Below are 5,502 nucleotides of genomic sequence, written 5' to 3'. Positions count from 1 at the left end.
TCATCAGCTAGAATCTCATTATATGCCCAATGAATAGCAAAGGTGACCTTCAGTATATTATTCAAGCTTTCTGAGTTTCAGCTTCTTTTTCTGTAAAATGGAAATAAAATTAGTACAGTACCTACCTCAAGTTTATTGTAAAGTCTAAAAGGAAGAGTACTATACTGTGTGTATAACAATGATGAAAGAAGGTCCATAGAGCCTTCATTCATCTACTTCATCCTTTATACTGTGCTTAGAATTCATAGTCTAAGATGTAAACTTGAGATTCCTTCTTTACAGTTAAAAGGCAACAATTAGCTTAGCATAAACTTGATTTGTCTACTTTCCTACATGCACTCAGAAGAGAGGAATAATGACAGGTTTTCTATTATAAAAGAATATACCTGAATTACCAACTGTTTTTGCTATGTGGAATCATCCATGGGCAAGAAACTTTTCTGATTGCCTAGATGGTTGTTGTTAAGTGCTATTGAGTCAGTTCCAACTCATAGAGATCCTGTATAGGGTTTCCAAGGAGCAGCTGCTGAACTTGAACCACTGACCTTGTGATTCAAACCAATCTTGCAGTACAGTGTATTAACCCACATGATGCCTAGGTGGTAGGAACATGAAAATTCCTGTGGATCAGGCAGGAACTGAGATGTCAATGTTTTTCTCCAAGGTATATGGGAAGGGGGATTCAGGCTACAGGGTAGGGATTGAAGGCACAGAACAGGAGAACAGGTGCTGCTGCATTAATTGAGGGATAAAGTAGGGGAATATTTAGAGATTTTTTTTTCCCTTCAAATTAAAAGATAGATTTATTAGCTGTCTGTTAATACAGTCAAGTGAAAGCATCTTAGAATAGGACAGGCCAACTTTGTTTTAGCTTCCTGTTACACTGAATGACCAATGTCAGGTACAGAAAGTTTGACAGTGGACAATAGGAGAAAATTGTTGCTGGTTATTGCTTCCATAATGATTAATTCCACAATTTCAGGAAAGTTTTTGCTTTGATTTTCCTTTCATAACATGTTTTCAAACTCCTTGTAGAGGGTGCTTCACAGCTGGGCAGAAGACATGATGATCACAACCTCTGCATTCAGCAAATCAGAGATCTGCTGTTTGGCTCCACAATTCTCTCCAGCAATAATTGCCCCTACATGACCCATTCTCCAGCCAGGAAAAGTGGTTGATCCAGTAATGAAGGACACCACAGGCTACACATTTGGACCTGAATTATGTTGCTTCAAATAATCTGCAGCATCTTCTTCTGCATTACCACCAATATCACCAATCAATATAATGCCTTCTATGAATCGGGCTATGAACCACAAGATCAGCAGTTCGAAACTACCAACTGTTCCCGGGAGAAAGATGAGGCTTTCTGCTCCTGTAAAGATTTACAGCTTCAGAAACCCTGTACTGGGTCGCTATGAGTTGGTTCTGACTTCACGGCACATAACCACTAACCACCAAGGCTGGATCCTTCAAAAAGCCTTCACAACAGTCAATAAAATTTGTTCCATTGAAAGGATCATCTCCAATGCTAATATTCAAAGACTGTCCCAATTCAACTTGTGTCATTTGGTGAACTGCTTCATAAATCAGGGTGCCAGACTAGATACAATACCAACTCTTCTTGTGAATCTGGCCAGACATGATATCAATTTTGCATTCTTCCAGATTGATGACTCCAGGGAAGTTTGGCCCAATCAGCCTTGTCTTTTCCTGGTGCAGCAATGCATGCTTGACCCGTACCATGTGTTGCTGGGGTATGTCTTTGGTAATGCACACAACCAAGGGCATTTCTGCCTCAAGAGCTTCATTACTTGCAGCAGCAGCAAATGGAGGAGGGACAGAAATGACAGATGCTGTTGCTTGCGTATTCTCTTTAGCCTCTTTCACAGTATTAAAGATGGGTAAGTCCAGATGCATCTTGTCTCCTTTCCTTGGGATTTTTCCTCTAACTGTTTGGTGCCATCGTCTAATGCCTTTTGGCTATGAAATATGCCCACTTACTAGTGAAACCCTGGCAAATAACTGTTATGATTTTATCAATAATAGCGATGTTCCCAACAAGATCATAGTAACAATGCCAAATTCCATTTTGCTTCATGATGAAAAAGCATGTCATGAGGCAGGAGGCAGTGAGGACTTTGTTACCAGAGGCCATGGTTGTGGCACCCAGAGTAATTTAATCTTATCCCACCTATATCCTTCATAGGGTGGCCCTGTGCTCCGTAGCAACCCTGTGTCTGAGTCAGACTAGCAAATCATCAGGTTTTTTGAGCTTTAAAGAATGTGCTAATATGAATGCTGAGTACTATTTGTATTATCATATTACTAAATAAAATGAAGTTAAAATGCATTCTCATATATAGTGCATATTCTCTAGACAAATTAGATTTTCTTATCTCAATAGACACAGTGCCATCTATTGAAAACAAAGCATCAGTATCCATGGTACCCCAAGGGATTCCCAGGAGAGCCCCCCTCTCCATGGGCTCCCTGTCTCACCCACCACCCAGATGGACTGGAGAGAGTAGGTGGAATCCACAGGCTGTTCTCCTGTCACAAACTGTAGTGCATCTGTTCCCTGGTGCTTTCTGTGAGCAGAAAGAGTGAGACATTCCTGTGTGAATCTAAAATCATGGCCAGAAACTTCAAGTATCTGTGCAAGGTCTTCTAGGCCATCCTCCTTCAGATATATAATGGTCTGTAGTAGTCTATCAGTTCACCACCTGTCTGTTAGTTTGTCTTAATGTGGTGGTTGTGTGTTACTATAATGCTGAAAGCTATGCCAGTAGTATTACAAACACCAGCAGGGGCACTTGGTAGACAAGTTTTAGAGGAACTTCTAACTTAAAGACAGACTTGGAAGAAAGACTTGGAGATCTACTTCTGAGTATCAATGAAAACCCTATTGGTCATAATGGTTCAATCAGCAACCAATTATGCAACCAGTTACCAGACTGGGCAGCACTTAATTTCATTGCACAAGGGGTCATCATGAGTCAGGGGCCAAGTCAACAGCAGTTAACAACAGCATATCAAATAGGAGATAAAGAACAGAATCCTAGAATATTACTAGAATTGCTATGTTGTTTGGTTATGTGGATAATGTAAATTGCCCTTAATCCACTTTGACCAAATTTCACATTCAAGTTAATTGTGTTCTACCCATATTATAGTGGACTCAGAAGTGGAGAAATGAAGAAACCAAATGCTGTTATTTAACCATCACAGTCACTGATAGAACAGAAAATGGAAGCTTTAAAAAATACAGTCTTAAAACAAAAAAAACAAAAAAATACAGACTTATGCAGAACATATTCAATCCTCACCCTTCCAACTTCATGCCTGACCATTCTTCCTCTGGAGGAATCTTAGCTCAACCTGGTGGGTAACCCTTTAATGACCAATTCCAATTTAAAGTTCTGGTTTGGATCTGATGATGGTCTGGCTTTTGGTAGTTAGAGCTGGCATTTCATTCATTTACCCCTCTAAATCTGGCTCCATTGTCTCTATTGCATTTGCTATTTATCCTTTCTGTTTTCTTTTCATTAGATTTTCCAGAGCAAAACTCCCCACAGTTAAGTATGTGGTCTGGTAATTTATCACGACTATTCTTGAAACTGCCTCATTAAAAGGGACAGTTGAAGCTGAAACTCAAGCCTCTGTTACTATGGTAACCACTGACAACTATTAACCACCAACAACTAATCAACTGCCTGTTTAAACCAGAGAGGTAAACCATTGTGGCTGGCAGAGAAGATTGAAGGTAAGCAACTAAAGATTACTGTGCAGGATAAAAGGCAATTCGTTTCTAACCTGAAATTCTCAAATTTGGTCAGAGTATCTTTCTATGCAACAAGACAAAGTGAGTTGGTACCATGCTACTGGATTCTCCACATCATGCAGTTTAAGAACCTTTGTTGTTGTTGTTGTTGTTGTTAAGTGCTGTTAGGAATTAATTATAAATACTCTTTGTCAGCAGATTGATGAGTTGGAATTGATATCTCAAAACTTATTCAATTATAGTTTATGGATTCTTGAGCCAGTCATTTGCCTCTTTGTATCAAGTTTCATATCAATAAAATAAATATCAGTGAGGCAATAAAAGCAAATGGAACCCTAGTGGTGCAATGGTTAAGAGCTCAACTGCTACCTGAACAGTTGGTTGTTCCAACCCACCAGCCACATCAGGGAGAAAGATGTGGCAATTTGCTCCTGTAAAAATTACAACCTGGAAACCTTAGAGGGGAATGGATTTCTTGCTTCTGCCACAAATTCCCCCAGCTGTAGGCCTTACAACCTTCAAATATTCCTTTATATGAGGTTCAGAGTTCTGGGACCATCCCCTGCGCCTACTTGGTAGGGTATTCTTTGTTATTGCTGGTGGAGCTCTTTCCTACATGGCCACCCGATCCACCATCTTGTTTGTTCTCTTCCCTAATACTTTTTATGAAGCAAGCATATCTCTCATACCAAAATTAGGGAAGGATATCACTAAGAAATAAAACTATAGACCAATATCCCTCATGAACATAGATGAAAAAATTCTCAACAAAATCTTAGACAACAGAATCTAACAGCACATCAAAAACATAATACATCATGACCAAGTGGGTTTAATAAAAGGGATGCAAGGATGGTTCAACATTAGAAAAACAATCAATGTAATCCACCATATAAATAAGAAAAAGGAAAAGAACAGCATGATTTATATCGATTGATGCAGAAAAGGCATTTGACAAAATCCAACATCCATTCCTGATAAAAAAAACACTCAACAAGGTAGGAATTGAGGGGAGATTCCTCAACATAATCAAGAGCATATATACAAAACCAACAGCCTACATCACTCTCAATGCAGAAAAACTGAAAGCCTTCCCTCTGCGAACACGAACCAGACAAGGATGCCCTTTGTCACCACTCCTTTACAATATTGTGCTGGAAGTTTTGGCCAGAGCTATAGGCATGATAGAGAAATTAAAGGCATCCAAAATGTCAAAGAGTAAGTAAAACTCTCTTTATTTGCAGACAATATGATTCTATACATAGAAAACCCCAAAGACTCGGTAAAAAAAAAACCTACTAGACCTCATTGGAAGATTCAGCAAAGTGGCAGGGTATAAGATCAACATACAATAATCAGTTGGATTTCTCTATAGCAACAATGATAGCGCTGAAAAGACCATTAGGCAGGCAATACCATTTACAATAGCTGCCCAAAGGATGAAATATTTAGGAATAAACATATCCAGAGAAACAAAGGACTTATACAAAGAAAATTACAAAACACTACTACACGACACCAAAAGAGACCTACAGAACTGGAAGAACATACCATGTTCCTGGATAAGAAGACTCAACATCGTGAAAATGTCAGTACTAGCCAAAGCAATTTACGTATATAATGCAATCCCACTCCAGATTCCAACAACATTCTTCAAAGAGATGGAAATGACAATTACAAACTTTATATGGAAAGGAAGGAGATCCATGATAAGCAAG

The 5,502-nt window shown here is 39.0% G+C and overlaps 1 pseudogene; it reads right to left on the bottom strand.

The window, feature by feature from the left end:
* Positions 1–1,007: 1,007 nt before the first annotated feature.
* On the bottom strand, positions 1,008–2,158 carry LOC102830282 (annotated as a pseudogene).
* Between the last annotated feature and the right edge of the window lie 3,344 nt (positions 2,159–5,502).

Source organism: Chrysochloris asiatica, unplaced genomic scaffold, assembly GCF_000296735.1.
Source record: "Chrysochloris asiatica unplaced genomic scaffold, ChrAsi1.0 scaffold00181, whole genome shotgun sequence".
Classification (NCBI taxonomy): Eukaryota; Metazoa; Chordata; class Mammalia; order Afrosoricida; family Chrysochloridae; genus Chrysochloris; species Chrysochloris asiatica.
This window is presented reverse-complemented; position numbering and strand designations above follow the sequence as displayed.